General features: G+C 45.9%; 1 protein-coding gene across 1 annotated transcript in view; it reads right to left on the bottom strand.

Annotated features, from left to right (window-relative positions):
- Positions 1-13,203, bottom strand: part of TRPA1 (transient receptor potential cation channel subfamily A member 1) — a 69,685-nt gene that overhangs the window by 33,723 nt on the left and 22,759 nt on the right. The window lies entirely within an intron of this gene.

Below are 13,203 nucleotides of genomic sequence, written 5' to 3'. Positions count from 1 at the left end.
GAGCAGAATTACAGGCATAGTTAGTCACTTTCACATGCTTTAAATTATGTAAGTTCAATAAAAAAATTCTTTCTTAATTTAAATGAATTTAGGTCAAAGTTTTCAAACTCGAGTGCCTAAGGTTAGGTATCTAAACCCATATTTAGTCATCTAAATAACAGCATCTTGATTTTAAGAGGTGCTGCGCTGGGGAACATCAGGTCCTTTATGTGGAGTTAGGCAAGGCCGGATTTAGGGCCAGGCGACCACCTGGGTTGCTGGGCTTCGGGGGTGCCAGGCTCAGGGTGCTGTTTTTGTTGTTAGTGACAAAAGGGAAAATAGAATGTTTGAAGTAAAATGTTTCAGGTAGTCTGTATCTGGATTCATTTTTCATTAACATCCTAGAAAGTTCTGGACCTTTGTAGAATCTCGTGGAACCTTCCAGACTTTCTGAGAACTACATTTTCCTTGACCCTCCTAGAATCTTGTCAGCCATGCCCTCGCTGTACATAACGGGCGGGGCATCGCCAGTCAGTCAATTAGTGAGATATAAGCATGAAGTGAAGTGAAGTGAAAGCCCAGCTGCAATACTGTGAACCTTGTTTTATTGTGTAATTGTGGATGTGTACTTGTGTTTTGAGATTTGAAGAGTGTAAGTAGCAACTAATAAAGGACATGAAGACTTTCTAAGACTGTGGATCATAAACTTTTGCTCTCCCTAATACTGTCTCTTTTCCCCCCATAGAAAATAAACGATCCCCCCAAAGAAGCCTTCAGGAGCTCAGTATAGGAAGCGAAAAGCTCAATTGCAATCTAGTTTGCAGCAAGGGGCAAATTTGATGGGAAAATATCTGAAACAGAACAACATAGACTGGGCTTTAGACAGTAGTGATCATGCCAGTGCAGAAGAAATTGAGGAATGAAGCATAAATGATGGAAGTCCTATTACTAAGGAATTAGCAGATTTACATGAAGATAAGTAATGGAAATGTAAGGAAAGTTACAGAGAATTGTCCAGTTTTCCTGGCAAGCTAAAGGAGAGTAATGATAAAGAAGAATGTGGTTCACATGAAAAGGAGAGTAATGACAAAGAAAAATCTGGTTTACATGAAAAGGAGAGAAAATATAAAGAAGAATCAACCTCACATGGTGACAGAAACAGCAGTGAGAAAAATTGCACAGCACAAATGGATACATCGGATCCTGCTTTATGACCGGCGATCCTAAACTCTGCTGATATTGATCGTAAAATTTTGAACGGGCCGGGCGAAACTGAGGATATGTCGTTTCCAGTAAATGAGCAGAAGCGACACTTCTCAAAGTCACCCTGCAAAAGAGTGCTCGAGAATGGTGAGAAACTGAATCGACATTGGCTAGCTTATTCAAAATCAACTGACAAAGTGCTCTGGTTTTGTTGCAAAATATTTGACAAGAATGTCAAATCATTGCTTGCACTTTCCTTGTAAAATTACTGGCATAATTTAGCTGATGCTCTGAAGCAACATGAAAAGTAACCCAGCCATTTTATGGCCTACTCCAAATGGATGGAGGTCGAGTCCAGGCTCAAGCTGAATAAATGCATAGATGCAGAAAACCAGTGCATTAATAATGTAGAAACCCATCATTGGAGAAATGTGTTCAAGTGTCTAATCTCAATTGCCCTCTTCCTTGCGAAGAATAATTTGGCTCTCCTGGGCTCTTCGGATACATTGTTCACTAAGCATAATGGTAATTTCCTCGGTTTGGTAGCGCTCCTTGGGAAATACGACACTGTCACGCATGAACACCTACATCGAGTAGTTCGTAAAGAATCTATGACCCATTCCTGCAGCAAAACAATTCAAAATGAATTGACTGACATGGCAAGGAAGTTGCTTGACAACATATTGATCCAACTCAGCAAAGCAAAGTACTATGCCTTGTGACAAAGTTCCTCCTCTATCTTAGAATCATAGAATCATAGAATATCAGGGTTGGAAGGGACCTCAGGAGGTCATCTAGTCCAACCCCCTGCTCAAAGCAGGACCAATTCCCAACTAAATCATCCCAGCCAGGGCTTTGTCAAGCCGGGCCTTAAAAACCTCCAAGGAAGGAGATTCCACCACCGCCCTAGGTAACGCATTCCAGTGCTTCACCACCCTCCTAGTGAAATAGTGTTTCCTAATATCCAACCTAGACCTCCCCCACTGCAACTTGAGACCATTGCTCCTTGTTCTGTCATCTGCCACCACTGAGAACAGCCGAGCTCCATCCTCTTTGGAACCTCCCTTTAGGTAGTTGAAAGCAGCTATCAAATCCCCCCTCATTCTTCTCTTCTGGAGACCCCTGAGGGAGTCAAAGTCTGCTTTTCTGAAGTCCAGGGTCCGTATTCTGCTGCTCTCCTTGTGTCAGGATCCTGAACTCGACCATCTCATGGTCACTGCCTCCCAGGTTCCCATCCACTTTCGCTTCCCCTACTAATTCTTCCCTGTTTGTGAGCAGCAGGTCAAGAAAAGCTCTGCCCCTAGTTGGTTCCTCCAGCACTTGCACAAGGAAATTGTACCCTACACTTTCCAAAAACTTCCTGGATTGTCTGTGCACCGCTGTATTGCTCTCCCAGCAGATATCTTGGTGGGTCATGCGCTTATTGGCGGAATTTCTTGCCTCAGAGATTCACCATATGGGTTGGGGAACAGCCCAGAGACCTTCCCCTCTGGAAGAACCCACAGTCCAGGTCAATTGGGAGGTTTGGGGGGAACCCGGGCCCGCCCTCTACTCCGGGTTCCAGCCCAGGGCCCTGTGGACTGCAGCTGTCTATAGTGCCTCCTGTAACAGCTGCATGACAGCTACAACTCCCTGGGCTACTTCCCCATGGCCTCCTCCAAACACCGTCCTTATTCTCACCACAGGACCTTCCTCCTGGTGTCTGATAATGCTTGTGCTCCTCAGTCCTCCAGCAGCACATCCTCTCACTCTCAGCTCCTTGCGCCTCTTGCTCCCAGCTCCTCACACTCGCACCACAAACTGAAGTGAGCTCCTTTTAAAGGTGCCCTGATTAGCCTGCCTTAATTGATTCTAGCAGCTTCTTCTTAATTGGCTCCAGGTGTCCTAATTAGCCTGCCTGCCTTAACTGGTTCTAGCAGGTTCCTGATTTCTCTAGTGCAGCCCCTTCTCTTGTCCCTCAGGGAACAGAAAACTACTCATCCAGTGACCAGTATATTTACCCTCTACCAGACTCCTGTACCCCATTGGTCTGGGTCTGTCACATATCCCTCCCCCGTGCTGAACGCCAAGGGGTTGGGCAGCTTGGGACGCCAGACAGTGCACACGTGACAAGCCATCGGCGTTGCCATGACGGCTCCCTGCTCTGTGTTGCACACGGAACTGGAAAGGTTGGAGGGATAAGAACCATCTGGTCACCCTTGTGTTCTTCTCCTTGTTCCACTGCATCCATTGAAGAGGGGCATGGTCGGTCACGAGGACAAATCTACGTCCGAGCAGGTAGTAGCGCAATGTTTCCATGGCCCATTTTACAGCGAGGCATTCTCTCTCCACCACTGCATATTTTTGTTCCCTTGGAAGGAGTTTCCGACTGAGGTATAGACTTGGGTGTTCCTCCTCCCCGACCATCTGTGATACAACAGCCCCCAACCCTACTTCCAATGCATCCGTCTGCAGGATAAACTCCTTGGTGAAATCAGGGGCTATCAGGACGGGGTTACTGCAGAGGGCAGTCCGTAGGTCTGTGAATGCTTCCTCTGCTGCGTCAGACCATCTCACCAGATCAGGTCCACGGGTTTTCACTAGGTCTGTCAGGGGGCTTGCCCTTGTGGCAAAGTGGGGGATAAATCGTCGGTAATACCCCACCACACCTAGGAACGCCCGGACTTGTTTCTTGCGACTTGGTCGGGGCCAATTTTGGATGGCCTCTAACTTGTTCACTTGGGGTTTTACCAAACCTTTTCCCACAATGTAGCCAAGATATTTGGCCTCCGTAAACCCTACAGCGCACTTGGCAGGGTTTGCTGTAAGGCCAGCTCGCCTGAAGGTATCGAGGACTGCCTCCACCTTCTCCAGGTGGGTTTCCCAGTCTGGGGTATGAATGACCACATCGTCCAAGTAGGCAGCAGCATAACTGTTATGCGGGCGTAATAGCTTGTCCATGAGGCGCTGGAAGGTAGCTGGGGCCCCATGTAGTCCAAAAGGGAGGACAGTATATTGAAAAAACCCCTCTGGTGTAGAGAACGCAGTCTTTTCCTTTGCGTCTTCTGCAACGGGAATCTGCCAGTACCCCTTTGTCAAGTCTAGGTTAGTCAAGTACCGGGCATTACCCAGATGGTCCACTAGCTCATCTATGCGAGGTATGGGGTACGCGTCGAACTGGGATACTTCGTTTAGTCGCCGGAAGTCGTTGCAAAATCTTGTGGTGCCATCAGGTTTGGGCACCAGCACGATTGGGCTGGACCACTGACTGTGGGATTCTTCGATGATCCCCAACTCCAGCATTTTTTTTACTTCTGCTTTTGTTGTTCGACCCGGTTTTGTCGAGAACACATCTTGGTTCCGGAAGATCATCTCAGACACCTCATTCTTCTGGTCTGGTGTTAAATCGGGAGACACTCTCAACTGTTTGGAAGGCTTGTTTTCCTGGGTTAGGTCTTTTTGGACCGTTGTGCATGCCTCTTGTGCATGCCAGGGTTTCAGAAGGTTAACGTGATAAATCTGTTCTTGTTTTCTGCGTCCTGGCTGCCGCACCTTGTAGGTTACTTCCCCCACGGGTTCAACCACCTCATAAGGCCCCTGCCATTGGGCCAGAAGCTTGCTTTCTGCCGTGGGTACCAACACCATAACCCGATCCCCTGGTTGGAACTGTCGCACTTTTGCCTTGCGATTGTAATGGGTTTCCTGGGCCTCCTGTGCCTTCTCCAAATGTTCCCGTACAATAGGGGTAACCTGGGCTATCCGGTCTCGCATCTGCATTACATGCTCTATTATATTTCTCCCCTCATTGGGTTCCTCTTCCCAGATCTCTTTGGCGATATCTAGTATGCCACAGGGATGACGCCCGTATAATAACTCGAAGGGGGAAAACCCAGTTGAGGCCTGAGGTACCTCCCGGATAGCAAACATAAGGTAGGGTAGTAGGGTGTCCCAATCCTTCCCGTCCCGACTTACCACCTTCCTTATCATAGCCTTGAGGGTTCGGTTAAACCTTTCTACCAACCCATCAGTCTGCGGATGGTAGACCGAAGTTCTCAGGGTATGTATATGGAGCAACGTACAGAGGTCCTTCATTAGCTTCGACATAAATGGGGTTCCTTGGTCGGTTAATATCTCCTTCGGTAGCCCCATTCAGGCAAAGATCCCCACCAGCTCTTTGGCTATAGTTTTAGAGGCCGTGTTCCGCAGGGGGACGGCTTCTGGGTAGCGAGTAGCATAGTCCAAAATAACAAGTATATATTGGTGGCCCCGAGCCGTCTTCTCCAGGGGTCCCACTAGGTCCATGGCTATTCGCTCGAAGGGGACCTCTACGATGGGAAGGGGTACTAAAGGTGCCCTCAAGTGGGGACAGGGACTGTGCAGCTGACACTCCGGGCAGGAGGCACAGTACCTCCGCACTTCTTCATGTACTCCAGGCCAGAAGAACCGTCGTAGGACTCATGCCAGGGTCTTCTCTACCCCCAAATGCCCCCCAAAAAGATGACTATGAGCAAGACTTAATACAGCGTTCTGGTGTTTTTGAGGTACTAGGATCTGCTGTACCTTCTGCCCCTGTACTGGTGCAACCCGGTATAAGATATCCTTCTTCATTATGAAGTAGAGTCCTGGTCCCTGGGTTTTCCCTTCCACGGGGACCCCATCTATTTCAGTCACCTCCTTCCTAAGGTTGTCATACCTTGGGTCTTCTGCCTGGTCCCGTCCAAAATTTCCTCTCCCGGGGCTAATCTGCCCAAGATCTAGGGGCCCAGTCTCTGTTGCCTCTACTGGTTCAGAAGCATTAGGGTGGGGGTCAGACTCAGGTGCTTCTCCCTCCTGCGTGGCCTCCTTTTCAGCTGTGCGGGTCCGCCTACCTACGAGAGCGACCCTCTGGCTTTGGGTCAGTATTCGGGTTCCCAAGGCCTTAGCTGCCCTTCTTTCCCTTTTTGTCTTTCTACCCTGTCTGGGAGTGGAGAACAAATCTGGGGATATTTCAGAGAAGATTGGGGGTTGACAGTCTGCTGTGGATGCCTCACCAATTTTAGGGTCCCCATCTTTCTCTAATCCCCCTACTGGGAGTAAGTTTCCAAACCCTGGGAAGTCCCTCCCTATGAGCAACGGGTATGGGAGTTTAGGGACTACACCTGCTGCTACCTCAGTAGTGTTCCCTTGGATCTCGATTTTTACTGGGATGGTGGGGTAGTAACTAACTGTCCCATGGACACAGGTTATCCCCGTACGTTTAGCCTGTAGCAGCTGACTACGCTTCATGAGCTTCCCTGAGATAAGCATGATAGCACTCCCCGAATCAACCAGTGCCGTGGTCCCTATCCCATTTAGTTTCACTGGTCTGGTATACATATGTGGGGTTAGTGAGACCCCCACAAGGTGGATTAGGGAGCATGGATCTGCCCAGTTCCCCAGGTTACACTGCATAGGCTCCTCAGCATTGGGACACTGTGCAGCTATGTGTCCCCACTCCCCGCAGGTATAACATCTGTATGGAGCCCTAGGCGTTCCCCGGTCTCTTGGTTTGGGCAGTCTAACATCACGATCCTCTTCTCCCTCAGTGCTCCGACTCTTTGTGGCCTCTGATGGGTCTTCAGCCTCTCTCTTTTTCCACCTGGGCCCTCCTGGTGGCCCAGTCACCCGAACTTTAGGGCTTGGTGCTGCTAGTTTAACCCGGGGTGCCTCTTCCTTAACTGGTCGGGTCAGCTCCCTCGCTGTCCTTCGCCTCTCCACCAGGGCGACAACCTCGTCATAGGTGGAGGGTTCGTTCTGGCTTACCCAGGCACGAAGGTCTGGTGGTAGTCCCCTCATGTATCGGTCGATGACCAGAACCGCTAGTATCTCTTTCGGACTCCGGGACTCTGTTTGCAACCACTTTCGTGCGAGATGGATGAGGTTATACAATTGGGACCGCGGGGTTTTGTCTTCCTGGTACCTCCAACCGTGATACTGCTGGGCCCACACTGCTGTCATTACCCCAGATCTGGCCAGGATCTCTGCTTTCAGCTGGGGGTAGTCTGCCGCAGCCTCTTCAGGCAGTTCATGGTAGGCCTTCTGGGCCTCCCCACACAGGAATGGGGCAAGGATGCCAGACCACTGATCTCGAGGCCAGGCCTCCCGTAGGGCTGTCCTCTCAAAGGCCAGAAGGTATGCCTCTACATCATCCTCCCGCGTCATTTTCTGCAGCCAATGGCTGGCCCGTATGAGCCGCGTCCCATCATGGCCGCGATTCAGCTCTGTAAGGGACTTTACCTGGTTTACCAGTTCCTGCAACATAGCTCGGTCTTGAGCAGCCTGGTCCATCAGCAGGCGATTAGTCTCTTGCTGCAGCCGCACTGCCTCCTGTTGGGCGGCTGCCTGGACACGGGTAGCCTCCTGCTGGGCCGCCGTAGCTTGTATCAGTGCCCGCACTACGTCATCCATTGTGGTGAAAAAAAATAAACCCTCTCCCTTTTTTGTTTTGTTTTTGTTGTTGTTGTTGTTGTTTTTTTAAATCACCCTCCTTCTTCCGCCGCGCTGTGCACCCCAAGATCCTACCCCGACACCAGTGTGACAAAGTTCCTCCTCTATCTTGGTGGGTCCTGCACTTATTGGTGGATTTTCTTGCCTCAGAGATTCACCATGTGGGTTCGGGAACAGCCCAGAGACCTTCCCCTCTGGAAGAACCCACAGTCCAGGTCAATTGGGAGGTTTGGGGGGAACCCGGGCCCGCCCTCTACTCTGGGTTCCAGCCCAAGGCCCTGTGGACTGCAGCTGTCTATAGTGCCTCCTGTAACAGCTGCATGACAGCTACAACTCCCTGGGCTACTTCCCCATGGCCTCCTCCAAACACCGACCTTATTCTCACCACAGGACCTTCCTCCTGGTGTCTGATAATGCTTGTGCTCCTCAGTCCTCCAGCAGCACACCCTCTCACTCTCAGCTCCTTGTGCCTCTTGCTCCCAGCTCCTCACACTCGCACCACAAACTGAAGTGAGCTCCTTTTAAAACCCAGGTGTCCTAATTAGCCTGCCTGCCTTAACTGGTTCTAGCAGGTTCCTGATTACTCTAGTGCAGCCCCTGCTCTGGTCACTCAGGGAAACAGAAAACTACTCATCCAGTGACCAGTATATTTGCCTTCTACCAGACTCCTGTACCCCACTGGTCTGGGTCTGTCACAGCCTTAAGAATAGACTGCGCTCACAGTGAAAAGATGTCATTTACAGTAAGATTTGTTGACGACAAGGATGGCTGTATCCAAGGAAAGGGACACTGTATCTGTTTCCAGTTTGTGGATGACTTTACTGGAAAAGGCCTAACAGAACTGTTTATGAACGTTTTGAATGAGAATAAAATAAAGCTTCAGGACTGCTGTGGCCAAGGCTATGACAACAGCATGAACATGAAGGGAAGAAACAGTGGTGCCCAAGCAAGGATCTTTGCGTTGAATCCAAGAGCTTTCTTCATGACTTGTGGCTGCCATTTCCTCAACCTGGTTGTGTCAGATGCAGCATCATCTTCTTTAGATTCAGTATCTCTCTTCGGAGTACTGCAAATAATATACGTCCTATTTTCAACATCAACTATCAGGTGGAAAATCCTCACAGACAATGTTACAAATCAGACCATGAAGCCGCTAAGTGACACTTGCTGGGAGAGCCGCATTAACAGCGTGAGGCCAGTGAGGTACCAAGTGACTGATGCGCTGATGGCATTTGCGCAGTCAAGTAAAGCCGAGGCTGGAATGCAACACGAGGCTCAAAGCCTGGCAAACCAGATCACTGACTTAAAATTTCTGGTCTCAATTGTAGTTTGGCACTATACCCTGTTCCAAGTAAACACTGTAAGCAAGGCATTACAAACTCAGTTGATGGACATCACGACCACTAGTACTTTGATGAGAAGCTGCCTTGATTTCATTGTGATCTATAGAGACAACGGATTTGAAAATGCCATCACTGCTGCCAAAGAAATGGCAGAAAACTTTGGAGTTGAGCCTGTCTTCAAGGAAACTTGTATTCATTGGAAGAAGAGACAGTTTGGTTCTGAGGGCAGAGATGAGGTGATGGAAAGCTCGGAAGAAAAATTCAAGAGAGTGTTTTTTTGCTCGCTCATTGACACTGTTTGGATGTCCATCGAAGAAAAGTTTGGATAAATGAAACACCATGAAAAGACCTGGGGTTTTTTGTATGACCTTAGTAAGCTACCAGTGCACAGGAAACCACTCTTGAACAATTGTACAGACCTTCACCGGACACTGACATGTGGGGAATGTTCGGACGTCAATGATAAAACCCTCTATGGTGAATTGGACAACATCCATCATATTTTGCAACATGAGACTCAATCTCCACTACAAGTTCTCCAATTCATTTCTGATGCAGAGCTGAAGGACACTTTTCTTAATGTGTGGATAGCTTGGAAGATTCTGCTCATGCTGCCGGTGATAGTCGCGAGTGGTGAGCGCAGTTTTTTGAAGCTTGGGCTCGTTAAAACATACCTTCGACTGATAATGGCTGACGTGAGTCTGACATCACTTGTTATTTTATCGTTTGAAAGTGGCATTGGCCAGTCTTTGGATCTCTCTGACACTGTGCTTCAGTCCATGAGGGCAAACGCGAGAAAAGTGACATTTTGAACTCAAGGACTAGGGTTAACATTTTAAGGCTGTCACCTACTGTAATACTATTGAATACTGGTTCACCCAATGTTGGTGCACAGTTCAATATCTTGATGTTAGTACATTTCAGTTATTCTTAAAATTAAAAAGTTTCTATAAGCTTAGAGAAAACAATTTTTTTGATTTGCGTACATGTGGCATACAGATTTACAGATCCTAGTGTGGCAAATTTATCAACTTATATGACAGGGATAAATCATGCATGCAAATTGTGCATCAAAGTCATGAAATGGGCTAGAAATGTAATAAAAAATAAGGTATTCAAAACCTTATAACGTATTTAACAAATGGGGGGGAGGGCAGAAAAGATACTCCTCACCTGGGGCGCCATTTGCTCTAGGGTCAGCCCTGGAGTTAGGTGCCTATTTTAATGGACCCAAGTTTGAAAACAATAGACTTAGTGGTCTGGAAATGTACCAAAATTACAGCCCTGATGAATGAGGTTCCCTACCTATCCACATAATAGGCAGCAACAGTGCAAGCCTCTTCTAAACTACCATACCACTGCAGTTTACTCCTGTTCTGGAGGAATGACATCCAGAAATTAATGTAATTTGATCTCTATGCCCATTAAATCCTTGTCTTCTCTGCTCAGGCTGCCAGGGAGTGCAAGTAAAGGGCCAATACGTGGCAGCTTCGATGGTGGATTTTGTGATGTGGACATTTCTAGAGCTGAGAGACGAACTCAGATCATGGAATTGAGACTAGGTTACATCTAATGCAAGTCTGACCCAAAATCAATTGAAGTGAATGGGAGTCTTTCCATTAATTTCAACTGTCTTTGGATCAGGCCCTAAATCATGAGACAATTATTAACCAAAGCCACAATCAATATTTAATTTGAGGAACAATAAATCTTGTTGTTCATAGAAACGTGATAAGTTATATTGATTGTTATATACATAATGACTGTTTTCACCAGAAACACCAGGAAGTTATCTAGCAAGGCCACGAATTGCTTAAGGATAACAAATAATTCCCTGCCCCCTGTCTCTCAGTTACCATTCATTCTGTAACTTAAGAGGTCAACTGGGGGGGGGGGAAGTGTTCATTTCTGATGAGCCAATCAAACAGAGATTTTCCTATCTGATTGGCTATCAGAGTTTAAATATAATTTCAGACGATACAGCTGCAGCAAGTCACAAATAGTCATTTACATAAACATTCTGAGTAGTTACCTTTACTCCAGACATTACTGTTGTTGACCTCTCAGGAACATGAATTCAACAATATTGTACATCCTATATGTTTTAATGTATTTAACAAAATTAAGACCAGTATATTATATATATATTTAACAAGGACATCAGGAATAGAAGATAATGTATATTTATAACATGCTCAAGTTATTGGTGCTCTACAAACCTTAACTTCTTGAATTTTCTGACTTGTGTAATTTAGTTATCCTGAAAGTTACTTTAATGTTATTCCTGCATTTAATATAGTTGTTTTTAATTGAAACAGGAGACAACGAAAATATAAAAGGAAAGAAGAAGAAAAAAAGAATAAAGGGCTAATAAAGTGCTTTAGAAGCCCCTTAGGGATATAAAATCACTTCAGGGAGAGAACCTTTCATTAAAATGTTCTTAACTCAAGATGCCTTAACTGAGGCAGTCCTTAAGAGAGACATCCTTAACTCAGGAAGTCTTGAGCATGTAAAGAGATCTCAAAGCTAACTTGTCCAGTATACACACCGAATTCTAAATCATTATAGCCTAAAGTCCTAATGAAATATGATGCAACCAATTCTAAAGCACATTTGTGAACATTTTGACTTTGCTGTTCTGATTTTTTTAAATTACTCATAACAACTGAATACCTAATATGTGTATGCAATTACATCATTTGTGTGCACAAATCAGATGCTTGCCAATACAGTAGAGACAAAGAACTGTCTATGTGTATATGCAAATATTATAGTTGTGAATATAATTGCACAAGCATTGGATACACAATTGAACACAATTTGCAAATACACTTTTTAAAATTAGATTCATAAAGTTCAAAACATTTAAAATAATGACCTAGATTTTCTTTTTCAAGCTTAATTTGTTTTGCTTCTTAAGGCCCTGATTTAGCAAAACACTTAAGCATATCAATTTCTGTTCAAGAAATAACATCAGATGCTTAAGTCCCACTCAAGTTAAAGCACCTGCTGAAATGTTATGATGAACCAGGGCCTACATGAGGATGACAAAACAAACCATTAGTTCAATTTTTAGCTGCAGGGCTTGATTCTCCACTGCTTTGCATCTTGTGCAGTCATCCACATTGGGCACAATGAGTACAAAGTGGGTGTATAATGCTACAGGAGAATTCTGCTTTTGTGGGGATGATCAGGCTCTCATTGTCTAAAACATGACATATAACTTTATACCTGTTAAGAATGTTGTTGACAGCTGCCATTTTTATTTCCAAGTAGAAAAAGCACTTACAATAAGATAAATGTTTATACAAGCTAACATGTCTGAAATGAGATGCGGATTATTAAAGGATACAAGTGATAACCAAACCCAAAGTCAATATTTCTCTCTTTTTACTATGGAGACAATAGGCAGGATCCTGAGCCATGTTGTGGCAGGAAAGCTGCACTAAACTGGGAGCTCATGAGTCCCATAGAGCAGTGAAATCTCTGTCTGACACAATCAATTCTATACCACCCTTTCCCACTTAACCCTGCTCATACCCAGTGTAGAAGATGCCACAGAAGCATGCCAGGAGAGAGGAAACAGACGTAACAGCTGAAATGTGCAGTGTTTTGTTGATCTTAGCTGGTACTTTGGGGCTTATTAGAAGCCACTGCAAATGACAGCAGTCTTGAGGTGGTCTTAATTAATGTAGAGGTCTAAACCAGCTCCAAACTGCACCAGGGAGCAAGGAGTGCAAAGACAGCACATAGTCACTGTAATAGAATGCTAAACTGTACTATACTGTTCAGCCACTAGCCAGCAATGAGTGTATAAATACCTTATGTAAATGACCCTCAGCCATACCTGGAAGACCATTGAAGGATCTTATGACGAACATATCTGGTGTGTATAAGCAAGCTCTGAGCCCTGTCCATACCAGATACAGAAACATTACATGGTGTCAGGAGTAAGATAAGAACAGAAACAGAAGGAAAACAGCTATAAAGGTTGCAGACAGAAGGGACACAGCAACAAAGGTTGCAGGATCTCATCAACATGCCACTCTTCAATGCTCCAGAGAACTTCAGTTTGGATAAACCTTCAGAATGGACAGACTGGAACAATATTGTGCAAAATTTTGCATTGCTACCAAGCTGCACAAAGAAACTGAAGATATACAGGTATCGTCTTTAATTTATGCTGTGTGGAAGCAAGCAGGTCATATCTTTCGATCCTTTGACATTACTGAAG

This window comes from Emys orbicularis, chromosome 2 (genome assembly GCF_028017835.1).
Source record: "Emys orbicularis isolate rEmyOrb1 chromosome 2, rEmyOrb1.hap1, whole genome shotgun sequence".
Taxonomy (NCBI): Eukaryota; Metazoa; Chordata; order Testudines; family Emydidae; genus Emys; species Emys orbicularis.
Note: the sequence above shows the minus strand (reverse complement) of the source record. Positions and strands in the feature narration are given on the sequence as shown.